The sequence below is a fragment of the Carcharodon carcharias genome, chromosome 30 (assembly GCF_017639515.1).
Source record: "Carcharodon carcharias isolate sCarCar2 chromosome 30, sCarCar2.pri, whole genome shotgun sequence".
Taxonomy (NCBI): Eukaryota; Metazoa; Chordata; class Chondrichthyes; order Lamniformes; family Lamnidae; genus Carcharodon; species Carcharodon carcharias.
Window position 1 is genome coordinate 34,105,489 of NC_054496.1, and position 27,274 is coordinate 34,132,762.

Below are 27,274 nucleotides of genomic sequence, written 5' to 3' on the forward strand. Positions count from 1 at the left end.
TTCTCGCACTCCCACTGCTCTCTGCTGTCACTGTTCTCAAACTCCTGCTGCTCTCTCCTCTATCAATGTTCTCATACTGCCACTGGTCTCTCCTTTCTCCATGTTCTCACACTGCTGCTGCTCTCTCCTCTATCACTTTTCTCACACTCCTGCTTCTTTCCCCCTATCACTTTTCTCACACTCCCGCTGCACTCTCCTTTCTCACTGTTCTCACACTCCCGCTGCTGTCTCCTCCATCACTGTTCTCACACTCCTGCTGCTAACTCCTTTCTCACTGTTCTCACGCTCCCGCTGCTCTCACCTTTCACACTGTTCTCACACTCCCGCTGCTCTCTCCTTTCTCATTTTTCTCATGCTCCGGCTGCTCTCTGCTCTATCACTGTTCACACACACACATGCTGCTCTCACCTTCCTCACTGTTCTCACACTCCCTCTGCTCTGTCTTTTCTCACTGTTCTCACACTCGTGCTGCTCTCTCCTCTATCACTGCCCTCACACTCCTGCTGCCCTCTCCTCTATCACTGTACCCACACTCTTGCTGCCCTCTCCTTGCTCACTGTTTTCACACTCCTGCAGCTCTCTCCTCTGCCACGGTTCTCACAATCCAGCTGCTCTCTCCTCTATCACTGTTCTCACAATCGTGCTGCTCTCTCCTCTATCGCTATTCTCACACTCTCCCTGCTCTCTCCTTTCTCACTTTTCTCACACTCCCGCTGCTCTCCCCTCTATCACAGTTCTCACACTCGCGCTGCTCTCTCCTTTCTTACTGTTCTCAAACTCCCTCTGCTCTCTGCTCTATCACTGTTCTAACACTCCTGCTGCCCTCTCCTCTATCACTGATCCCACACTCTCGCTGCTCTCTCTTTTTGCTCACCTTTTTCACACGCCCGCTGCTCTCTTCTCTACCTTTGTTCTCACACTCCCGCTGCTCTCTCATCCTCACTGTTGGCACACTCTCGCTACTCTCCCCTTTCTCACTGTTCTCACACTCCCGCTGCTCCAAACTTTCTCACTGTTCTCACACTCCCACTGCTCTCTACGTTCTCATTGCTCTCACACTCCCACTGCTCTCTCCTCTACCGCTGTTCTCAAACTCCCACTGCTCTCTCCTTTCTCACTTTTCTCAAACTCACGCTGCTTTCTCTCACTGTTCTCACACTCCCTCTGCACTCTCCTCTATCACTTTTCTCACACTCCCGCTGCTCTCCCCTCTATCGCTGTTCTCACATTTGCGCTGCTCTCTCCTTTCTCACTGTTCTCAAACTCCCTCTGCTCTCTCCTCTATCACTGTTCTAACACTCCTGCGGCCCTCTCCTCTATCACTGTTCCCACACTCTCGCAGCTCTCTCCTTGCTCACTGTTTTCACACTCCCGCTGCACTCTCCTCTACCACTGTTCTCACACTCCCGCTGCTCTCTCCTATCTCACTGTTCGCACACTGTCGCTGCTCTCTCCTTTCTCATTGTTCTCACACTCCCTCTGCCTTCTCCTCTATCACTGTACTCACACTCCCGCTGCTCCAACCGTTCTCACTGTTCTCACACTCCCACTGCTCTCTACGTTCTCATTGCTTGCGCTCTCCCGCTGATCTCTCCTTTCTCACTGTTCTCACACTCCCGCTGCACTGTCCTCTATCACATTTCTCACACTCCCGCTGCTCTCCCCTCTATCACTGTTCTCACACTCATGCTGCTCTCTCCTTTCGCACTATTCCAACACTCCTGCCGCTTTCTCCTTTCTCGTGGTTCTCACACTCCCACTACTCTCAACTCTATCACTGTTCTCACACTCACGCTGCTCTCTCCTTTGTCACTGTTCTCACATCCCTGCTGCTGTCTCCTCTGTCACTGTTCTCACACTCCCGCTGCTCTCTCCACTATGACTGTTCTCACATTCCTGCTGCTCTCTCCTCTATCACTTTTCACATACTCCCGCTGCTCTCTCCTCTACCACTTTTCTCACACTCTCGCTGCTCTCTCCTTCCTCATTGTTCTCACACTCCCTCTGCCTTCTCCTCTATCACTGTTCTCACACTCCCGCTGCTCCAACCGTTCTCATTGTTCTCACACTCCCACTGCTCTCTACGTTCTCATTGCTTGCACTCTCCCGCTGCTCTCTCCTTTCTCACTGTTCTCACACTCCCGCTGCACTCTCCTCTATCACTTTTCTCACACTCCGGCTGCACCCTCCTCTATCACTCTTCTCACACTCGCGCTGCTCTCTCCTTTCTCACTGGTCTCACACTCCCTCTGCTCTATCCTCTATCACTGTTCTCACACTCCTGCTGCCCTCTCCTCTATCACTGTTGCCACACTCTCGCTGCTCTCTCCTTGCTCACTGTTTTCACACTCCCGGTGCTGTCTCCTCTACCACGGTTCTCAGACTCCCGCTGCTCTCTCCTCTATCACTGTTCTCACACTCATGCTGCTGTCTCCTCTATCACTGTTCTCACACTCTCCCTGCTCTCTCCTTTCTCACTTTTCTCAAACTCACGCTGCTCTCTCTCACTGTTCTCACACTCCCACTGCACTCTCCTCTATCACATTTCTCACACTCCCGCTGCTCTCCCCTCTATCACTGTTCTCACACTTGCGCTGCTCTCTCCTTTCTCACTGTTCTCAAACTCCCTCTGCTCTCTCCTCTATCACTGTTCCAGCAATCCTGCTGCTCTCTCCTCTATCACTGTTCGCACACTCTCACTACTCTCTACTTTCTCATTGTTCTCACACTCCCTCTGCCTTCTCCTCTATCACTGTTCTCACACTCTCTCTGCTCCAAACTTTCTCACTGTTCTCACACTCCCAATGGTCTCTACGTTCTCATTGCTCCCACACTCCCGCTGCTCTCTCCTCTACCGCAGTTCTCACACTCCCACTGCTCTCTGCTGTCAAAGTTCTCAAACTCCTGCTGCTCTCTCCTCTATCAATGTTCTCACACTGCCACTGCTCTCTCCTTTTTCAATGTTCTCACACTGCTGCTGCTCTCTCCTCTATAACTTTTCTCACACTCCTGCTTCTCTCCCCCTATCACTGTTCTAACACTCCTGCTGCACACTCCTTTCTCACTGTTCTCACACTCCCGCTGCTGTCTCCTCTATCACTGTTCTCACACTCCTGCTGCTAATTCCTTTCTCACTGTTCTCACCGTCCCGCAGCTCTCATCTTTCGCACTGTTCTCACACTCCCGCTGCTCTCTTCTTTCTCATTTTTCTCATGCTTCTGTTGCTCTCTGCCTTATCACTGTTCTCGCACACACATGCTGCTCTCTCCTTCCTCACTTTTCTCACACTCCCTCGGTTCTGTATTTTCTCACTGTTCTCACACTCCTGCTGCTCTCTCCTCTACCGCTGTTCTCACACTCCCACTGCTCTCTCCTTTCTCACTGTTCTCAAACTCCTGCTGCTCTCTCCTCTATCAATGTTCTCACACTGCCACAGCTCTCTCCTTTCTCAATGTTCTCACACTGCTGCTGCACTCTCCTCTATCACTTTTCTCACACACCCGCTGCTCTCCCCTCTATCACTCTTCTCACACTCACGCTGCTCTCTTCTTTCTCACTGTTCTCATACTCCCTCTGATGTCTCCTCTATCACTGTTCTCACATTCTCGCTACTCTCTCCTTGCTCACTGTTTTCACACACCCGCTGCTCTCTCCTATACCACTGTTCTCACACACCCGCTGCTCGCTCCTTTCTCACTGTTCACACACTCTTGCTGCTCTCTCCTTTCTCATTGTTCTCACACTCCCTCTGCCTTCTCCTCTATCACTGTTCTCACACTCCCGCTGCTCCAACCGTTCTCACTGTTCTCATACTCCCACTGCTCTCTACGTTCTCATTGCTCGCACACTCCTGCTGCTCTCTCCTCTACCGGTGTTCTCACACTCCCACTGCTCTTTGCTGTCACTGTTCTCACACTCCCGCTGCTCTCCCCTCTACCACTGTTCTCACACTCCCACTGCTCTCTGCTGTCACTGTTCTCAAACTCCTGCTGCTCTGTCCTCTATCCATGTTCTCACACTGCCACTGCTGTCTCCTTTCTCAATGTTCTCACACTGCTGCTGCTCTGTCCTCTATCACTTTTCTCACACTCCCACTGCTCTCTCCTTTCTCACTGTCCTCACACTCCCGCTGATCTCGCCTTTCGCACTGTTCTCACACTCCCGCTGCTCTCTCCTTTCTCATTTTCCTCATGCTCCTGCTGCTCTCTGCTCTATCACTGTTCACACACAAACATGCTGCTCTCTCCATCCTCTCTGTTCTGACACTCCCTCTGCTCTGTCCTCTATCACTGTTCTCACACTCCTGCTGACCTCTCCTCTATCACTGTTCTCACAAAAGTGCTGCTCTCTCCTCTATCACTGTTCTCACACTCTCCCTGCTCTCTCCTTTCACACTTTTCTCACACTACCGCTGCTCTCTCCTTTCTCACTGTTCTCACACTCCCTCTGCTCTCTCCTCTATCACTGTTCTCACATTCCCGCTGCTCTCTCCTCTATCACTGTTCTCACACTTGTGCTGCTCTCTCCTCTATCACTGTTCTCACATTCTCCCTGCTCTCTCCTTTCTCACTTTTCTCAAACCCCCGCTGCTCTCTCCTTTCTCACTGGTCTCACACTCCCTCTGCTCTCTACTCTATCACTGTTCGCACACTCCTGCTGCCCTCTCCTCTAACACTGTACCCACACTCTTGCTGCTCTCTCCTTGCTCACTGTTTTCACTCTTCCGCTGCTCTCTCCTCTACCACTGTTCTCACGCTCCCGCCGCTCTATCCTCTATCACTGTTCTCACACTCGTGCTGCTCTCTCCTCTATCACTGTACTCACACTCTCCTGCTCTCTCCTTTCTCAGTTTTCTCAAACTCCCGCTACTTTCTCCTTTCTCTCTGTTCTCACACTCCCACTGCACTCTCCTCTATCACTTTTCTCACACTCCCGCTGCTCTCCCCTCTATCACTGTTCTCACAGTCCCGCTGCTCTCTCCTTTCTCACTGTTCTCAAACTCCCTCTGCTCTCTCCTCTGTCACTGTTCTAACACTCCTGCTGCCCTCTCCTCTATCACTGTTACCACACTCTTGCTGCTCTCTCCTTGCTCACTGAATTCACACTCGGCTGCTCTCTCCTCTACCAATGTTCTCACACTCCCGCTGCTCTCTCCTCTATCACTGTTCGCACAGTCTCACTGCTCTCTCCTTTCTCATTGTTCTCACACTCCCTCTGCCTTCTCCTCTATCACTGTTCTCACACTCCCGCTGCTCCAACCTTTCTCACTGTTCTGACACTCCCACTGCTCTCTACGTTCTCATTGCTCACACACTCCCACTGCTCTCTGCTGTCACTGTTCTCACACTCCCGCTGCTCTCCCCTCTACCGCTGTTCTCACACTCCCACTGCTCTCTGCTGTCACTGTTCTCAAACTCCTGCTGCTCTCTCCTCTATCAATGTTCTCATACTGCCACTGGTCTCTCCTTTCTCCATGTTCTCACACTGCTGCTGCTCTCTCCTCTATCACTTTTCTCACACTCCTGCTTCTTTCCCCCTATCACTTTTCTCACACTCCCGCTGCACTCTCCTTTCTCACTGTTCTCACACTCCCGCTGCTGTCTCCTCCATCACTGTTCTCACACTCCTGCTGCTAACTCCTTTCTCACTGTTCTCACGCTCCCGCTGCTCTCACCTTTCACACTGTTCTCACACTCCCGCTGCTCTCTCCTTTCTCATTTTTCTCATGCTCCGGCTGCTCTCTGCTCTATCACTGTTCACACACGCACATGCTGCTCTCACCTTCCTCACTGTTCTCACACTCCCTCTGCTCTGTCTTTTCTCACTGTTCTCACACTCGTGCTGCTCTCTCCTCTATCACTGCTCTCACACTCCTGCTGCCCTCTCCTCTATCACTGTACCCACACTCTCGCTGCCCTCTCCTTGCTCACTGTTTTCACACTCCTGCAGCTCTCTCCTCTGCCACGGTTCTCACAATCCAGCTGCTCTCTCCTCTATCGCTATTCTCACACTCTCCCTGCTCTCTCCTTTCTCACTTTTCTCACACTCCCGCTGCTCTCCCCTCTATCACAGTTCTCACACTCGCGCTGCTCTCTCCTTTCTTACTGTTCTCAAACTCCCTCTGCTCTCTGCTCTATCACTGTTCTAACACTCCTGCTGCCCTCTCCTCTATCACTGATCCCACACTCTCGCTGCTCTCTCTTTTTGCTCACCTTTTTCACACGCCCGCTGCTCTCTTCTCTACCTTTGTTCTCACACTCCCGCTGCTCTCTCATCCTCACTGTTGGCAAACTCTCGCTGCTCTCCCCTTTCTCATTGTTCTCACACACCCTCTGCCTTTCTCCTCTATCACTGTTCTCACACTCCCGCTGCTCCAAACTTTCTCACTGTTCTCACACTCCCACTGCTCTCTACGTTCTCATTGCTCTCACACTCCCACTGCTCTCTCCTCTACCGCTGTTCTCACACTCCCACTGCTCTCTCCTTTCTCACTTTTCTCAAACTCACGCTGCTTTCTCTCACTGTTCTCACACTCCCTCTGTACTCTCCTCTATCGCTGTTCTCACATTTGCGCTGCTCTCTCCTTTCTCACTGTTCTCAAACTCCCTCTGCTCTCTCCTCTATCACTGTTCTAACACTCCTGCGGCCCTCTCCTCTAGCACTGTTCCCACACTCTCGCAGCTCTCTCCTTGCTCACTGTTTTCACACTCCCGCTGCACTCTCCTCTACCATTGTTCTCACACTCCCGCTGCTCTCTCCTATCTCACTGTTCGCACACTGTCGCTGCTCTCTCCTTTCTCATTGTTCTCACACTCCCTCTGCCTTCTCCTCTATCACTGTACTCACACTCCCGCTGCTCCAACCGTTCTCACTGTTCTCACACTCCCACTGCTCTCTACGTTCTCATTGCTTGCGCTCTCCCGCTGATCTCTCCTTTCTCACTGTTCTCACACTCCCGCTGCACTGTCCTCTATCACATTTCTCACACTCCCGCTGCTCTCCCCTCTATCACTGTTCTCACACTCATGCTGCTCTCTCCTTTCGCACTATTCCAACACTCCTGCCGCTTTCTCCTTTCTCGTGGTTCTCACACTCCCACTACTCTCAACTCTATCACTGTTCTCACACTCACGCTGCTCTCTCCTTTGTCACTGTTCTCACACTCCTGCTGCTGTCTCCTCTGTCACTGTTCTCACACTCCCGCTGCTCTCTCCACTATGACTGTTCTCACATTCCTGCTGCTCTCTCCTCTATCACTTTTCTCATACTCCTGCTGCTCTCTCCTTTCTCACTGTTCTCACACTCCCGCATTTCAGTCCTTTCTCATTGGTCTCACACTCCCTCTGCTCTCTCCTCTATCACTGTTCTCACACTCCTGCTGCCCTCTCCTCTATCACTGTTGCCACATTCTCGCTGCTCTCTCCTTGCTCACTGTTTTCACACTCCCGGTGCTCTCTCCTCTACCACGGTTCTCTCACTCCCGCTGCTCTCTCTTCTATCACTGTTCTCACACTCGTGCTGCTGTCTCCTCTATCACTGTTCTCACACTCTCCCTGCTCTCTCCTTTCTCACTTTTCTCAAACTCACGCTGCTCTCTCTCACTGTTCTCTCACTCCCACTGCGCTCTAAACTATCACTTTTCTCACACTCCCGCTGCTCTCCCCTCTATCACTGTTCTCACATTTGCGCTGCTCTCTCCTTTCTCACTGTTCTCAAATTCCCTCTGCTCTCTCCTCTATCATTGTTTTCACACTCCCGCTACTATCTCCTCCACCACTGTTCTCATCTCCCGCTGCTCTCTCCACTATCACTGTTCCCACATTCTCACTGCTCTCTACTTTCTCATTGTTCTCGCACTCCCTCTGCCTTCTCCTCTATCACTGTTATCACACTCCCGCTGCTCCAAACTTTCTCAATGTTCTCTCACTCCCAATGCTCTCTACGTTCTCATTGCTCCCGCACTCCCGCTGCTCTCTCCTCTACCGCAGTTCTCACACTCCCACTGCTCTCTGCTGTCATTGTTCTCAAACTCCTGCTGCTCTCTCCTCTATCAATGTTCTCACACTGCCACTGCTCTCTCCTTTTTCAATGTTCTCACACTGCTGCTGCTCTCTCCTCTATCACTTTTGTCACACTCCTGCTGCTCTCCCCCATCACTGCTCTCACTCTCCCGCTGCTCTCTCCTTTCTCACTGTTCTCACATTCCCGCTGCTGTCTCCTGCATCACTGTTCTAACACTCCTGCTGCTAACCCCTTTCTCACTGTTCTCACACTCCCGCTGATCTCAACTTTTGCACTTTTCTCACACTCCCGCTGGTCTCTCCTTTCTCATTTTACTCACGCTCCTGCTGCTATCTGCTCTATCACTGTTCACAGACATACATGTTGCTCTCTCCTTCCTCACTGTTCTCAAACTCCCTCTGCTCTGTCTTTTCTCACTGTTCCCACACTCTCGCTGCTCTCTCCTTGCTCACTGTTTTCACACTCCCGCAGCTCTCTCCTCTACCACTGTTCTCACACTTCCGCTGCTCTCTCCTCTATCACTGTTCTCATACTGGTGCTGCTCTCTCCTCTATCACTGTTCTCACATTCTCCATGCTCTCTCCTTTCTACTTTTCTCAAACTCCCGCTGCTCTCTCCTTTCTCACTGTTCTCACAGTCCCACTGCACTCTCATCTGTCACTTTTCTCACAATCCCGATGCTCTACACGCTATCACTCTTCTCACAATCGCTCTGCTCTCTCCTTTCTCACTGGTCTCACACACCCTCTGCTCTCTCCTCTATCACTGTTCTCACACTCCCGCTGCCCTCTCCTCTATCACTGTTCCCACACTCTCGCTGCTCTCTCCTTGCTCACTGTTTTCACACTCCCGCTGCCCTCTTCTCTACCACCGATCTCACACTCCCGCTGCTCTCTCCTTTCTCACTTTTCTCAAACTCCCGCTGCTCTCTCCTTTCTCACTGTTCTCACACTCCAACTGCACAATCCTCTATCACTTTTCTCGCACCCCCGCTGCTTTCCCCTCTATCACTGTTCTCACACTACCACTGCTCTCTCCTTTCTCACTGTTCTCATACTCCCTCTGCTCTCTCCTCTATCACTGTTCTCACACTCCCGCTGCTCTCTCCTCTATCACTGTTCTCACACTCGTGCTGCTCTCTCCTCTATCACTGTTCTCACATTCTCCCTGCTCTCTCCTTTCTCACTTTTCTCAAACTCCCGCTGCTCTCTCCTTTCTCACTTTTCTCACACTCCCACTGCAAATCCTCTATCACTTTACTGACACTCCCGCTGCTCACCCCTCTATCACTCTTCTCACACTTGCGCTGCTCTCTGCTTTCTCACTGGTCTCACACTCCCTCTGCTCTCTCCTTTATCACTGTTCTCACACTCCTGCTGCCCTCGTCTCTATCACTGTACCCACACTCTCGCTGCTCTCTCCTTGTTCACTGTTTTCACACTACCGCTGGTCTCTCCTCTACCACGGTTCTCACACTGCCGCTGCTCTCTCCTCTATCACTGTTCTCACACTCGTGCTGCTCTCTCCTCTATCACTGTTCTCACACTCTCCCTGCTCTCTCCTTTCTCACGTTTCTCAAACTCCCGCTGCTCTCTCCATTCTCAATGTTCTCACACTCCATCTGCACTCTCCTCTGTCACTTTTCTCACAATCCCACTGCTCTCCCCTCTATCACTGTTCTCACATTGCGCTGCTCTCTCCTTTCTCTGTTCTCAAACTCCCTCTGCTCTCTCCTCTATCACTGTTCTCACACTCTCGCTGCTCTCTCCTTGCTCACCTTTTTCACACTGAGGCTGCTCACTTCTCTACCACAGTACTCACACTCCCGCTGCTCTCTCCTCTATCACTGCTGGCACACTATCGCTGCTCTCTCCTTGCTCACTGTTTTCACACTCCCGCTGCTCTCTCCTTGCTCACTGTTTTCACACACCCGCTGCTCTCTCCTCTACCACTGTTCTCACAAGCGCGCTGCTCTCTCCTTTCTCACTGTTCACACACTCTCGCTGCTCTCTCCTTTCTCATTGTTCTCACACTCCCTCTGCCTTCTCCTCTATCGCTGTTCTCACACTCCCGCTGCTCCAACCGTTCTCACTGTTCTCACACTCCCACTGCTCTCTACATTCTCATTGCTCGCACACTCCTGCTGCTCTCCCCCTACAGCTGTTCTAACACTCCCATTGCTCTCTGCTGTCACTGTTCTCACACTCCCGCTGCTCTCCCCTCTACCGCTGTTCTCACACTCCCACTGCTCTCTGCTGTCAAAGTTCTCAAACTCCTGCTGCTCTCTCCTCTATCAATGTTCTCACACTGCCACTGCTCTCTCCTTTCTCAATGTTCTCACACTGTTGCTGCACTCTCCTCTATCACTTTTCTCACACACCCGCTGCTCTCCCCTCTATCACTGTTCTCACACTCTCGCTGCTCTCACCTTGCTCACTGTTTTCACCCACCCGCTGCTCTCTCCTCTATCACTGTTCCCACACTCTCGCTGCTCTCTCCTTGCTCACTGTTTACACACACCCGCTGCTCTCTCCTCTACCACTGTTCTCACACTCCCACTGCTCTCTTCTTTCTCAATGTTCACACACTCTCGCTGCTCTCTCCTTTCTCATTGTTCTCACACTCCCTCTGCCTTCTCCTCTATCACTGTTCTCACACTCCCGCTACTCCAACCGTTCTCACTGTTCTCACACTCCCACTGCTCTCTACGTTCTCATTGCTCGCACACTCCTGCTGCTCTCCCCTCTAACGCTGTTCTCACACTCCCACTGCTCTCTGCTGTCACTGTTCTCACACTCCCGCTGCTCTCCCCCTACCACTGTTCTCACACTCCCACTGCTCTCTGCTCTCACTGTTCTCAAACTCCTGCTGCTCTCTCCTCTATCAATGTTCTCACACTGCCACTGCTCTCTCCTTTCTCCATGTTCTCACACTGCTGCTGCTCTCTCCTCTATCACTTTTCTCACACTCCTGCTGCTCTCCCCCATCACTGTTCTCACACTCCCGCTGCTCTCTCCTTCTCACTGTCCTCACACTCCCGCTGCTCTCGCCTTTCGCACTGTTCTCACACTCCCACTGCTCTCTCCTTTCTCATTTTTCTCACGCTCCTGCTGCTCTCTGCTCTATCACTGTTCACACCCACACATGCTGCTCTCTCCATCCTGTCTTTTCTCACACTCCCTCTGCTCTATCTTTTCTCACTGTTCTCACACACCCTCTGCTCTCTCCTCTATCACTGTTCTCACACTCCCTCTGCTCTCTCATCTATCACTGTTCTCACACTCCCGCTGCTCTCTCCTCTATCACTGTTCTCACAATCGTGCTGCTCTCTCCTCTATCACTGTTCTCACATTCTCCCTGCTCTCTCCTTTCTCACTTTTCTCAAACTCCCGCTGCTCTCTCCTTTCTCACTGTTCTCACAGTCCCACTGCACTCTCCTCTGTCACTTTTCTTACACTCCCGATGCTCTCCACGCTATCACTCTTCTCGCAATCGCGCTGCTCTCTCCTTTCGCACTGGTCTCACACACCCTCTGCTCTCTCCTCTATCACTGTTCTCACACCCCTGCTGCCCTCTCCTCTATCACTGTTCCCACACTCTCGCTGCTCTCTCCTTGCTCACTGTTTTCACACTGCCGCTGCCCTCTTTACTACCACCGATCTCACACTCCCGCTGCTCTCTCCTCTATCACTGTTCTCACAAATTTGCTGCACTCTCCTCTATCACTGTTCTCACACTCTCCCTGCTCTCTCCTTTCTCACTTTTCTCAAAATCCCGCTGCTCTCTCTTTTCTAACTGTTCTCACACTCCCACTGCACTCTCCTCTATCACTTTTCTCACACTCCCGCTGCTCTCCCCTCTATCACTGTTCTCACACTCCCACTGCTCTCTCCTTTCTCACTGTTCTCATACTCCCAAGGCTCTCTGCTGTCACTGTTCTCACACTCCCGCTGCTCTACCCTCTACCGCTGTTCTCACACTCCCACTGCTGTCTGCTGTCACTGTTCTCAAACTCCTGCTGCTCTCTCCTCTATCAATGTTCTCACACTGCCACTGCTCTCTCCTTTCTCAATGTTCTCACACTGCTGTTACACTCTCCTCTATCACTTTTCTCACATCACACACCCGCTGCTCTCCCCTCTATCACTGTTCTCACACTCGCGCCGCTCTCTCCTTTCTCACTGTTCTGAAACTCCCTCTGATCTCTCCTCTATCACTGTTCTCACACTCTCGCTGCTCTTCCTTGCTCACTGTTTTCACCCACCCGCTGCTCTCTCCTCTCTCACTGTTCCCACACTCTCGCTGCTCTCTCCTTGTTCACTGTTTTCACACACCCGCTGCTCTCTCCTCTACCACTGTTCTCACACTCCCACTGCTCTCTCCTTTCTCACTGTTCACACACTCTCGCTGCTCTCTCCTTTCTCATTGTTCTCACAGTCCCTCTGCCTTCTCCTCTATCACTGTTCTCACACTCCCTCTGCTCCAACCGTTCTCACTGTTCTCACACTCCCACTGCTCTCTACGTTCTCATCGCTCGCACACTCCTGCTGCTCTCCCCTCTACCGCTGTTCTCACACTCCCACTGCTCTCTGCTGTCACTGTTCTCACACTCCCGCTGCTCTCCCCCTACCACTGTTCTCACACTCCCACTGCTCTCTGCTGTCACTGTTCTCAAACTCCTGCTGCTCTCTCCTCTATCAATGTTCTCACACTGCCACTGCTCTCTCCTTTCTCCATGTTCTCACACTGCTGCTGCTCTCTCCTCTATCACTTTTCTCACACTCCTGCTGCTCTCCCCCATCACTGTTCTCACACTCCCGCTGCTCTCTCCTTCTCACTGTCCTCACACTCCCGCTGTTCTCGCCTTTCGCACTGTTCTCACACTCCCACTGCTCTCTCCTTTCTCATTTTTCTCACGCTCCTGCTGCTCTCTGCTCTATCACTGTTCACACACACACATGCTGCTCTCTCCATCCTGTCTTTTCTCACACTCCCTCTGCTCTATCTTTTCTCACTGTTCTCACACACCCTCTGCTCTCTCCTCTATCACTGTTCTCACACTCCTGCTGACCTCTACTCTATCACTGATCCCACACTCTCGATGATCTCTCCTTGCCCACGGTTTTCACACTCCCGCTCCCCTCTCCTCTACCACTGATCTCACACTCCCGCTGCTCTCTCCTCTATCACTGTTCTCACACTCCCTCTGCTCTCTCCTCTATCACTGTTCTCACACTCCCGCTGCTCTCTCCTCTATCACTGTTCTCACAATCGTGCTGCTCTCTCCTCTATCACTGTTCTCACATTCTCCCTGCTCTCTCCTTTCTCACTTTTCTCAAACTCCCGCTGCTCTCTCCTTTCCCACTGTTCTCACAGTCCCACTGCACTCTCCTCTGTCACTTTTCTTACACTCCCGATGCTCTCCACGCTATCACTCTTCTCGCAATCGCGCTGCTCTCTCCTTTCGCACTGGTCTCACACACCCTCTGCTCTCTCCTCTATCACTGTTCTCACACCCCTGCTGCCCTCTCCTCTATCACTGTTCCCACACTCTCGCTGCTCTCTCCTTGCTCACTGTTTTCACACTGCCGCTGCCCTCTTTACTACCACCGATCTCACACTCCCGCTGCTCTCTCCTCTATCACTGTTCTCACAAATTTGCTGCACTCTCCTCTATCACTGTTCTCACACTCTCCCTGCTCTCTCCTTTCTCACTTTTCTCAAAATCCCGCTGCTCTCTCTTTTCTAACTGTTCTCACACTCCCACTGCACTCTCCTCTATCACTTTTCTCACACACCCGCTGCTCTCCCCTCTATCACTGTTCTCACACTCCCACTGCTCTCTCCTTTCTCACTGTTCTCATACTCCCAAGGCTCTCTGCTGTCACTGTTCTCACACTCCCGCTGCTCTACCCTCTACCGCTGTTCTCACACTCCCACTGCTGTCTGCTGTCACTGTTCTCAAACTCCTGCTGCTCTCTCCTCTATCAATGTTCTCACACTGCCACTGCTCTCTCCTTTCTCAATGTTCTCACACTGCTGTTGCACTCTCCTCTATCACTTTTCTCACATCACACACCCGCTGCTCTCCCCTCTATCACTGTTCTCACACTCTCGCTGCTCTCTCCTTGCTCACTGTTTTCACCCACCCGCTGCTCTCTCCTCTCTCACTGTTCCCACACTCTCGCTGCTCTCTCCTTGTTCACTGTTTTCACACACCCGCTGCTCTCTCCTCTACCACTGTTCTCAGACTCCCACTGCTCTCTCCTTTCTCACTGTTCACACACTCTCGCGGCTCTCTCCTTTCTCATCGTTCTCACAGTCCCTCTGCCTTCTCCTCTATCACTGTTCTCACACTCCCGCTGCTCCAACCGTTCTCACTGTTCTCACACTCCCACTGCTCTCTACGTTCTCATTGCTCGCACACTCCTGCTGCTCTCCCCTCTACCGCTGTTCTCACACTCCCACTGCTCTCCCCCTACCACTGTTCTCACACTCCCACTGCCCTCTGCTGTCACTGTTCTCAAACTCCTGCTGCTCTCTCCTCTATCAATGTTCTCACACTGCCACTGCTCTCTCCTTTCTCAATGTTCTCACAATGCTTCTGCTCTCTCCTCTATCACTTTTCTCACACTCCTGCTGCTCTCCCCCATCACTGTTCTCACACTCCTGCTGCTCTCTCCTTTCTCACTGTCCTCACACTCCCGCTGCTCTCGCCTTTCGCACTGTTCTCACACTCCCACTGCTCTCTCCTTTCTCATTTTTCTCACGCTCCTGCTGCTCTCTGCTCTATCACTGTTCACACACACACATGCTGCTCTCTCCATCCTGTCTTTTCTCACACTCCCTCTGCTCTGTCTTTTCTCACTGTTCTCACACACCCTCTGCTCTCTCCTCTATCACTGTTCTCACACTCCTGCTGACCTCTCCTCTATCACTGATCCCACACTCTCGATGCTCTCTCCTTACCCACTGTTTTCACACTCCCGCTCCCCTCTCCTCTACCACCGATCTCACACTCCCGCTGATCACTCCTCTTTCACTGTTCTCACACTCTCCTTGCTCTCTCCTTTTTCACTTTTCTCACACTCCCGCTGCTCTCTCCTTTCTCACTGTTCTCACACTTTCTCTGCTCTATCAGTGTTCTCACACTCCCTCTGCTCTCTCCTCTATCTCTGTTCTCACACTCCCGCTGCTCTCTCCTCTATCACTGTTCTCACACTCGTGCTGCTCTCTCCTCTATCACTGTTCTCACATTCTCCCTGCTCTCTCCTTTCTCACTTTTCTCAAACTCCCGCTGCTCTCTCCTTTCTCACTGTTCTCACAGTCCCACTGCACTCTCCTCTGTCACTTTTCTCACACTCCCGATGCTCTCCACGCTATCAGTCTTCTCACAATCGTGCTGCTCTCTCCTTTCTCACTGGTCTCACACACCCTCTGCTCTCTCCTCTATCACTGTTCTCACACTCCTGCTGCCCTCTCCTCTATCACTGTTCCCACACTCTCGCTGCTCTCTCCTTGCTCACTGTTTTCACACTGCCGCTGCCCTCTCCTCTACCACCGATCTCACACTCCCGCTGCTCTCTCCTCTATCACTGTTCTCACAAAATTCGCTGCACTCTCCTCTATCACTGTTCTCACACTCTCCCTGCTCTCTTCTTTCTAACTTTTCTCAAAATCCCGCTGCTCTGTCTTTTCGATCTGTTCTCACACTCCCACTGCTTTCTCCTCTATCACTTTTCTCACACTCCCGCTGCTCTCCCCTCTATCACTGTTCTCACACTCCCACTGCTCTCTCCTTTCTCACTGTACTCATACTCCCTCTGCTCTCTCCTCTATCACAGTTCTCACACTCCCGCTGCTCTCACCTCTATCACTGTTCTCACACTCGTGCTGCTCTCTCCTCTATCACTGTTCTCACATTCTCCCGGCTCTCTCCTTTCTCACTTTTGTCAAACTCCCGCTGCTCTCTCCTTTCTCACTGTTCTCACACTCCCACTGCAAATCCTCTATCACTTTTCTCACACTCCCACTGCTCTCTGCTGTCCATGTTCTCAAACTCCTGCTGCTCTCTCCTCTATCAATGTTCTCACACTGCCACTGCTCTCTCCTTTCTCAATATTCTCACACTGCTGCTGCACTCTCCTCTATCACTTTTCTCACACTCCTGCTGCTCTCCCCTCTATCACTGTTCTCACACTCGCGCTGCTCTCTCCTTTACCACTGTTCTCACACTCCCACTGCTCTCTTCTTTCTCACTGTTCACACATTCTCGCTGCTCTCTCCTTTCTCATTGTTCTCACACTCCCTCTGCCTTCTCCTCTATCACTGTTCTCACACTCCCGCTGCTCCAACCATTCTCACTGTTCTCACACTCCCACTGCTCTCTACGTTCTCATTGCTCGCACACTCCTGCTGCTCTCCCCTCTACCGCAGTTCTCACACTCCCACTGCTCTCTGCTGTCACTGTTCTCACACTCCCACTGCTCTCTGCTGTCACTGTTCTCACACTCCCGCTGCTCTCCCCTCTGCCACTGTTCTCACACTCCCACTGCTCTCTGCTGTCACTGTTCTCAAACTCCTGCTGCTCTCTCCTCTATCAATGTTCTCACACTCCCACTGCTCTCTCCTTTCTCAATGTTCTCACAATGCTTCTGCTCTCTCCCCCATCACTTTTCTCACACTCCTGCTGCTCTCCCCCATCACTGTTCTCAAACTCCCGCTGCTCTCTCCTTTCTCACTGTCCTCACACTCCCGCTGCTCTCGCCTTTCGCACTGTTCTCAAACTCTCCTTTCTCATTTTTCTCACGCTCCTGCTGCTCTCTGCTCTATCACTGTTCACACACACACATGCTGCTCTGTCCATCCTGTCTTTTCTCACACTCCCTCTGCTCTGTCTTTTCTCACTGTTCTCACACACCCTCTGCTCTCTCCTTTCTCACTGTTCTCACACTCTCGCTGCTCTCTCCTCTATCACTGTTCTCACACTCCCTATGCTCTCTCCTCTATCACTGTTCTCACACTCCCGCTGCTCTCTCCTATCTCTGTTCTCACACTCGTGCTGCTCTCTCCTGTCTCACTGTTCTCACATTCTCCTTGCTCTCTCGTTTCTCACTTTTCTCAAACTCCCGCTGCTCTCTCCTTTCTCACTGGTCTCACATTCCCTCTTCTCTCTCCTCTATCACTATTCTCACACTCCTGCTGCCCTCTCCTCTATCACTGTACCCACACTCTCGCTGCTCTCTCCTTGATCACTGTTTTCACTCTCCTGCTGCTCTCTCCTCCACCACGGTTCTCACACAACCGCTGCTGTCTCCTCTATCAATATTCTCACACTCGTGCTGCTCTCTCCTCTATCACTGTTCTCACACTCTCCCTGCTCTCTCCTTTCTCACTGTTCTCACACTCCCACTGCACTCTCCTCTATCACTGTTCTCATACTCGCGCTGCTCTCTCCTTTCTCACTGTTCTCAAACTCCCTCTGCTCTCTTCTCTATCACTGTTCTAACACTCTTGCTGCCCTCTCCTCTATCACTGTTCCGACACTCTCGCTGCTCTCTCCTTGCTCACTGTTTTCACACTCCTGCTGCTCTATCCTCTACCACTGTTCTCACACTCCCGCTGCCCTCTCCTCTCTCACTGTTCGCACTCTCTCGCTGCTCTCTCCTTTCTCATTGTTCTCACACTCCCTCTGCCTTCTCCTCTATCACTGTTCTCACACTCCCGCTGCTCCAACCTTTCTCATTGTTCTCACACTCCCACTGCTCTACATTCTCATTGCTCTCACACTCCCGCTGCTCTCTCCTCTGCTGCTGTTCTCACACTCCCACTGCTCTCTGCTGTCACTGCTCTCAAACTCCTGCTGCTCTCTCCTCTATCAATGTTCTCACACTGCCACTGCTCTCTCCTTTCTCCATGTTCTCACACTGCTGCTGCTCTCTGCTCTAACACTTTTCTCACACTTCTGCTGCTCTCCCTCTATCACTGTTCTCACACTCCCGCTGCTCTCTCCTTTCTCACTGTTCTCACACTCCTGCTGCAGTCTCCTCCATCACTGGTCTCACACTCCTGCTGCTTTCTCCTTTCTCACTGTTCTCAGGCTGCCGCTGCTCTCACCTTTCGCACTGTTCTCACACTCCCACTGCTCTCTCCTTTCTCATTTTTCTCATGCTCCTGCTGCTCTCTGCTCTATCACTGTTAACACAAACACATGCTGCTCTCTCCTTCCTCACTGTTCTCACACTCCCTCTGCTCTGTCTTTTCTCACTATTCTCACACTCGTGCTGCTCTCTCTATCACTGTTATCACTCTACTGCTGCCCTCTCCTCTATCACTGTTCCCACACTCTCGCTGCTCTCTCCTTGCTCACTGTTTTCACTCTCCCGTTGCTCTCTCCTCTACCACTGTTCTCATGCTCCCGCTGCTCTCTCCTCTATCACTGTTCTCACAGTCGTGCTGCACTCTCCTCTATCACTGTTCTCACACGCTCCCTGCTCTCTCCTTTCTCACTTTTCTCAAACTCCCGCTACTCTCTCCTTTCTCACTGTTCTCACACTCCCACTGCACTCTCCTCTATCACTTTTCTCACACTCCCGCTGCTCTCCCCTCTATCACTGTTCTCACACTCCCGCTGCTCTCTCCTTTCTCACTGTTCTCAAACTCCCTCTGCTCTCTCCTCTATCACTGTTCTAACACTTCTGCTGCCCTCTCCTCTGTCACTGTTACCACACTCTTGCTGCTCTCTCCTTGCTCACTGTTTTCACACTCGTGCTGCTCTCTCCTCTACCAATGTTCTCACACTCCCGCTGCTCTCTCCTCTATTACTTTTCGCAAACTCTCGCTGCTCTCTCCTTTCTGATGGTTCTCACACTCCCTCTGCCTTCTCCTCTATCACTGTTCTGACACTCCCGCTGCTCCAACCTTTCTCACTGTTCTGACACTCCCACTGCTCTCTACATTCTCTTTGCTCGCACACTCCCGCTGCTATCTCCTTTACCGCTGTTCTCAAACTCCCCCTGCTCTCTGCTGTCACTGTATTCAAACTCCTGCTGATCTCTCCTCTATCAATGTTCTCATACTGCCACTGCTCTCTCCTTTCTCATTGTTCTCACACTCCCTCTACCTTCTCCTCTATCACTGTTCTCACACTCCTGCTGCTCTCTCCTCTATCACTGTTCGCACACTCTCGCTGCTCTCTCCTTTCTCATTGTTCTCACACTCCCGCTGCTCCCACCTTTCTCACTGTTCTCACTCTCCCACTGCTCTACATTCTCATTGCTCTCACACTCCCGCTGCTCTCTCCTCTGCTGCTGTTCTCACACTCCCACTGCTCTCTGCTGTCACTGCTCTCAAACTCCTGCTGCTCTCTCCTCTATCAATGTTCTCACACTGCCACTGCTCTCTCCTTTCTCCATGTTCTCACACTGCTGCTGCTCTCTGCTCTAACACTTTTCTCACACTTCTGCTGCTCTCCCTCTATCACTGTTCTCACACTCCCGCTGCTCTCTCCTTTCTCACTGTTCTCACACTCCTGCTGCAGTCTCCTCCATCACTGGTCTCACACTCCTGCTGCTTTCTCCTTTCTCACTGTTCTCAGGCTGCCGCTGCTCTCACCTTTCGCACTGTTCTCACACTCCCACTGCTCTCTCCTTTCTCATTTTTCTCATGCTCCTGCTGCTCTCTGCTCTATCACTGTTAACACAAACACATGCTGCTCTCTCCTTCCTCACTGTTCTCACACTCCCTCTGCTCTGTCTTTTCTCACTATTCTCACACTCGTGCTGCTCTCTCTATCACTGTTATCACTCTACTGCTGCCCTCTCCTCTATCACTGTTCCCACACTCTCGCTGCTCTCTCCTTGCTCACTGTTTTCACTCTCCCGTTGCTCTCTCCTCTACCACTGTTCTCATGCTCCCGCTGCTCTCTCCTCTATCACTGTTCTCACAGTCGTGCTGCACTCTCCTCTATCACTGTTCTCACACGCTCCCTGCTCTCTCCTTTCTCACTTTTCTCAAACTCCCGCTACTCTCTCCTTTCTCACTGTTCTCACACTCCCACTGCACTCTCCTCTATCACTTTTCTCACACTCCCGCTGCTCTCCCCTCTATCACTGTTCTCACACTCCCGCTGCTCTCTCCTTTCTCACTGTTCTCAAACTCCCTCTGCTCTCTCCTCTATCACTGTTCTAACACTTCTGCTGCCCTCTCCTCTGTCACTGTTACCACACTCTTGCTGCTCTCTCCTTGCTCACTGTTTTCACACTCGTGCTGCTCTCTCCTCTACCAATGTTCTCACACTCCCGCTGCTCTCTCCTCTATTACTTTTCGCAAACTCTCGCTGCTCTCTCCTTTCTGATGGTTCTCACACTCCCTCTGCCTTCTCCTCTATCACTGTTCTGACACTCCCGCTGCTCCAACCTTTCTCACTGTTCTGACACTCCCACTGCTCTCTACATTCTCTTTGCTCGCACACTCCCGCTGCTATCTCCTTTACCGCTGTTCTCAAACTCCCCCTGCTCTCTGCTGTCACTGTATTCAAACTCCTGCTGATCTCTCCTCTATCAATGTTCTCATACTGCCACTGCTCTCTCCTTTCTCATTGTTCTCACACTCCCTCTACCTTCTCCTCTATCACTGTTCTCACACTCCTGCTGCTCTCTCCTCTATCACTGTTCGCACACTCTCGCTGCTCTCTCCTTTCTCATTGTTCTCACACTCCCGCTGCTCCCACCTTTCTCACTGTTCTCACTCTCCCACTGCTCTACATTCTCATTGCTCTCACACTCCCGCTGCTCTCTCCTCTACTGCTGTTCTCACACTCCCACTGCTCTCTGCTGTCACTGTTCTCAAACTCCTGCTGCTCTCTCCTCTATCAATGTTCTCACACTGCCACTGCTCTCTCCTTTCTCCATGTTCTCACACTGCTGCTGCTCTCTGCTCTAACACTTTTCTCACACTTCTGCTGCTCTCCCTCTATCACTGTTCTCACACTCCCGCTGCTCTCTCCTTTTTCATTGTTCTCACAATCCCTCTGCCTTCTCCTCTATCACTGTTCTCACACTCCCGCTGCTCCCACCTTTCTCACTGTTCTCACTCTCCCACTGCTCTACATTCTCATTGCTCTCACACTCCCGCTGCTCTCTCCTCTACTGCTGTTCTCACACTCCCACTGCTCTCTGCTGTCACTGTTCTCAAACTCCTGCTGCTCTCTCCTCTATCAATGTTCTCACACTGCCACTGCTCTCTCCTTTCTCCATGTTCTTACACTGCTGCTGCTCTCTGCTCTAACACTTTTCTCACACTTCTGCTGCTCTCCCTCTATCACTGTTCTCACACTCCCGCTGCTCTCTCCTTTTTCATTGTTCTCACAATCCCTCTGCCTTCTCCTCTATCACTGTTCTCACACTCCCGCTGCTCCCACCTTTCTCACTGTTCTCACTCTCCCACTGCTCTACATTCTCATTGCTCTCACACTCCCGCTGCTCTCTCCTCTACTGCTGTTCTCACACTCCCACTGCTCTCTGCTGTCACTGTTCTCAAACTCCTGCTGCTCTCTCCTCTATCAATGTCCTCACACTGCCACTGCTCTCTCCTTTCTCCATGTTCTCACACTGCTGCTGCTCTCTTCTCTAACACTTTTCTCACACTTCTGCTGCTCTCCCTCTATCACTGTTCTCACACTCCCGCTGCTCTCTCCTTTTTCATTGTTCTCACAATCCCTCTGCCTTCTCCTCTATCACTGTTCTCACACTCCCGCTGCTCCAACCTTTCTCACTGTTCTGACACTCCCACTGCTCTCTACGTTCTCTTTGCTCGCACACTCCCGCTGCTCTCTCCTTTACCGCTGTTCTCAAACTCCCCCTGCTCTCTGCTGTCACTGTATTCAAACTCCTGCTGATCTCTCCTCTATCAATGTTCTCATACTGCCACTGCTCTCTCTTTTTTCAATGTTCTCATACTGCCACTGCTCTCTCCTTTCTCATTGTTCTCACACTCCCTCTGCCTTCTCCTCTATCACTCTTCTCACACTCCCGCTGCTCTCTCCTCTATCACTGTTCTCACACTCCCGCTGCTCTCTCCTCTATCACTGTTCAGACACTCTCGCTGCTCTCTCCTTTTTCATTGATCTCACAATCCCTCTGCCTTCTCCTCTATCACTGTTCTCACACTCCCGCTGCTCCCAACTTTCTCACTGTTCTCACACTCCCACTGTTCTCCACGTTCTCATTGTTCTCACACTCCTGCAGCCCTCTCCTCTATCAATGTTCTCACACTGCCACTGCTCTCTCCTTTCTCAATGTTCCCACACTGCTGCTGCTCTCTCCTCTATCACTTTTCTCACACTCCTCCTTATCTCCCCCATCCCTGTTCTCACACTCCCTCTGCTCTCTCCTTTCTCTCTGTTCTCACACTCCCTCTGCTGTCTCCACTATCACTGTTCTCACACTCCTGCTGCTATCTCCTTTCTCACTGTTCTCACACACCCGCTGCTCTATCCTTTCTCATTTTTCTCATGCTCCTGCTGCTCTCTGCTCTATCACTGTTCACACACAAATGCTGCTCTCTCCTTCCTCACTGTACTCACAGTCCCTCTGCTCTGTCTTTTCTAACTGTGCTCACACTCGTGCTGCTCTCTCCTCTATCACTGCTCTCACACTACTGCTGCCCTCTCCTCTATCACTGTTCCCACACTCTCTCTTCTCTTTCCTTTCTCACTGTTTTCACACTCCCGCTGCTCTTTCCTCTACCACTGTTCTCACACTCCCGCTGCTCTCTCCTCTATCACTGTGATCACACTCGTGCTGCTCTCTCCTCTATCACTGTTCTCACATTCTCCCTGCTCTCTCCTTTCTCACTGTTCTCACACTCCCACTGCACTCTCTCTCACTTTTCTCACACACCCGCTGCTCTCCACTCTATCACTCTACTCACACTCGCGCTGCTCTCTCTTTTCTCATTGGTCTCACACGCCCTCTGGTCTCTCCTCCATCACTGTTCTCACACTCCTGCTGCCCTCTCCTCTATCACTGTTCACACACTCTTGCTGCTCTCGCCTTGCTCACTGTTTTCACACTCCCGCTGCCCTCTCCTCTACCACCGATCTCACATTCCCACTGCTCTCTCATCTATCACTGTTCTCACACTCTCCCTGTTCTCTCCTTTCTCACTTTTCTCAAACTCCCGCTGCTCTCTCTTTTCTCACTGTTCTCACACTCCAGCTAAACTCTCCTCTATCACTTTTCTCGCACTCCCGCTGCTCTCCCCTCTATCACTGTTCTCACACTCCCGCTGCTCTCTCCTCTATCACTGTTCTCACACTCCTGCTGCCCTCTCCTCTATCACTGTTCTAACACACTCGCTGCTCTCTCCTTGCTCACTTTTTCACACTCCCGCTGCTCTCTCCTCTATCACTGTTCTCACAATCGTGCTGCTCTCTCCTCTATCACTATTCTCACAATCTCCCTGCTCTCTCCTTTCTCACATTTCTCAAAAACCCGCTGCTCTCTCTCCTTTCTCACTCTTCCCACACTCCCACTGCACTCTCCCCTATCACTTTTCTCACACTCCCGCTGCCCTCCCCTCTATCATCTTCTCACACTCGCGCTGCTCTCTCCTTTCTCACTGTTCTCAAACTCCCTCTGCTCTCTCCAATATCACTGCTCTCAAACTACTGCTGCCCTCTCCTCTATCACTTTTCCCACACTCTCGCTGCTCTCTCCTTGCTCACTGTTTTCACACTCCCGCTGCTCTCTCCTCGACCACTGTTCTCACACTCCCTCTGCTCTCTCCTCCATCACTGTTCTCACACTCGTGCTGCTCTCTCCTCTATCACTGTTCTGACATTCTCCCAGCTCTCTCCTTTCTCACTTTTCTAGGACTCCCGCTGCTCTCTCCTTTCTCACTGTTCTAACACTCCCACTGCACTCTCCTCTATCAGTTTTCTCACACACCCGCTGCTCTTCCCTCTATCACTCTTCTCACACTCGCGCTACTCTCTCCTTTCTCATTGGCCTCACTTACCTCTTCTCTCTCCTCTATCACTGTTCTCACACTCCTGCTTCCCTCTCCTCTATCACTGTTGCCACACTCTCGCTGCTCTCTCCTTGCTCACTTTTTCACACTCCCGCTGCTCTCTCCTCTATCACTGTTCTCACAATTGTGCTGCTCTCTCCTCTATCACTGTTCTCACACTCTCCCTGCGCTCTCCTTTCTCATTTTTCTCTCGCTCCCGCTGCTCTCTCCTCTCTGACTCATCTCACACTCCAGCTGCTCTCTCCTCTATCACTATTCTCACACTCCTGCTGCTCACTGCTCTATCACTGTTCTCACACTCCCGCTGCTCCCTCCTTTCGCACTGTTCTCACGCTCCCGCTGCTCTCTCCTTTTTCACTGTTCTCAAACTCCCGCTGCTCACTACTTTTTCATTGTTCTCACTCTTCTGCATCTCTCTCCTCTATCAAAGTTCTCATGCGCCCACTGCTCTCTCCTTTCTCACTTTTTTCAGACTCCCGCTGCTCTCTCCTTTCTCACTTTACTCACGCTACTGCTGCTCTTTCCTCTATCACTGTTCTCACACTCCCGCTGCTCTCTCCTCTATGTCTGTTCTTGTGTTCCAACTGGTCTCTCCTTTCTCACTTTTGTCAGACTCCCGCTGCTCTCTCCTTTCTCACTAAACTCACGCTACTGCTGCTCTCTCCTCTATCACGGTTCTCACACACCCTCTGATCGCTCCTCTATCACTGCTCTCACTCTGCTGCTGCCCTCTCCTCTATCACTGTTCCCACACTCTCACTGCTCTCTCCTTGCTCTCTGTTTTCACACTCCCGCTGCTCTCTCCTCTATCACTGTTCTCACACTCGTGCTGCTCTCTCCTCTATCACTGTTCTCACATTCTCCCTGCTCTCTCCTTTCTCACTTTTCTCAGACTCCCGCTGCTCTCTCCTTTCTCACTGTTCTAACACTCCCACTGCACTCTCCTCTATCAGTTTTCTGACACTCCCGCTGCTCTCCCCTCTATCACTCTACTCACACTCGCGCTACTCTCTCCTTTCTCATTGGCCTCACTTACCTCTTCTCTCTCCTCTATCACTGTTCTCACAATCCTGCTGCCCTCTTCTCTATCACTGTTGCCACACTCTCGCTGCTCACTCCTTGCTCAGTTTTTCACACTCCCGCTGCTCTCTCCTCTATCACTGTTCTCACAATCGTATTGCTCGCTCCTCTATCACTGTTCTCACACTCTCCCTGCTCTCTCCTTTCTCACTTTTCTCAAACTCCCGCTGCTCTCTCCTTGCTCACTCTTCTCACACTCCCACTGCACTCTCCTCTATCACTTTTCTCACACTCCCGCAGCTCTCCCCTCTATCACGGTTCTCACACTTGCGCTGCTCACTCCTTTCTCACTGTTCTCAAACTCCCTCGGCCCTCTCCTCTATCACTGTTCTAACACTCTCGCTGCTCTCTCCTTGCTCACTGTTCTCACACTGCCGCTGCTCTCCCCTCTATCACTCTTCTCACACTTGCACTGCTCTCACCTTTCTCACTGTTCTCACACTCCTGCTGCTCTCTCCTCTATCACTGTTCTCACACTCCTGCTGCCCTCTCCTCTATCACTGTTCCTGGACTGTCGCTGCTCTCTCCTTTATCACTGTTCTCACACTCTCCCTGCTCTCTCCTTTCTCAATTTTATCTCGCTCCTGCTGCTCCCTCCTCTCTGACTCATCTCACACTCCAGCTGCTCTCTCCTCTGTCACTATTCTCACACTTCTGCTGCTCACTCCTCTATCACTGTTCTCACACTCCCGCTGCTCCCTCCTTTCTCACTGTTCTCACGCTCCGCTGCTCTCTCCTTTCTCACTGTTCTCAAACTCCCGCTGCTCACTACTTTTTCAATGTTCTCACTCTTCTGCGTCTCTCTCCTCTATCAAAGTTCTCATGCACCCACTGCTCTCTCCTTTCTCACTTTTTTCAGACTCCCGCTGTTCTCTCCTTTCTCACTTTACTCACGCTACTGCTGGTCTTTCCTCTATCACTTTTCTCACACTCCCACTGCTCTCTCCTTTCTCACTGTTCTTAAACTCCCGCTGCTGTCTCTTTTCACACTGTTCTCACACTCGTACTGCTCTCTCCAGTATCATTGTTCTCACACTCTCCCTGCTCTCTCCTTTCACACTTTTCTCTAACTCCCGCTGCTCTCTCCTTTCTCACTGTTCTTACACTCCCGCTGCACTCTCCTCTATCACTTTTCTCACAATTCCGCTGCTCTACCTTTATCAGTGTTCTCACACTCCTGCTGCCTCTCCTTTCTCACTGTTCTCATACTCCCTCTGCTCTCTCCTCTATCACTGTTCTCACACTCATGATACCTTCTCCTCTATCACTGTTCCCTTACTCTCGCTGCTCTCTCCTTGCTCACTGTTCTCACACTCCCTCTGCTCTCTCCTCTATCACTGTTCACACACTCCTGCTGCTCTCTCCTCTATCACTGTTCTTATGCTCCCTCTGCTCTCTCCTTTCTCACTGTTCTCATGCTCCTGCTGCTTGCTCCTATATCACCGTTCTCAAACTCCCACAGCTCTACCCTTTGTCACTGTTCTCATGCTCCTGCTGCTCTCTCCTCTATGTTTGTTCTCGTGCTCCTGCTGGTCTCTCCTTTCTCACTTTTCTCAGACTCCCGCTGCTCTCTCCTCTATCACGGTTCTCACACACCCTCTGCTCCCTCCTCTATCACTGCTCTCACACTGCTGCTGCCCTCTCCTCTATCACTGTTCCCACACTCTCACTGCTCTCTCCTTGCTCACTGTTTTCACACTCCAGCTGCTCTCTCCTCGATCACTGTTCTCACACTCCCGCTGCTCTCTCCTCTATCACTGTTCTCACACTCGTGCTGCTCTCTCCTCTATCACTGTTCTCACAATCTCCCTGCTCTCTCCTTTCTCACTTTTCTCCAACACCCGCTGCTCTCTCTCCTTTCTCACTCTTCCCAGACTCCCACTGCACTCTCCCCTATCACTTTTCTCACACTCCCGCTGCCCTCCCCTCTATCACTGAACTCACACTCCCGCTGCTCTCTCCTTTCTCACTGTTCTCACACTCCCTCTGCTCTCTCCAATATCACTGCTCTCACACTACAGCTGCCCTCTCCTCTATCACATTTCCCACACTCTCGCTGCTCTCTCCTTGCTACTGTTTTCACACTCCCGCTGCTCTCTCCTCGACCACTGTTGTCACACTCCCGCTGCTCTGTCCTCTA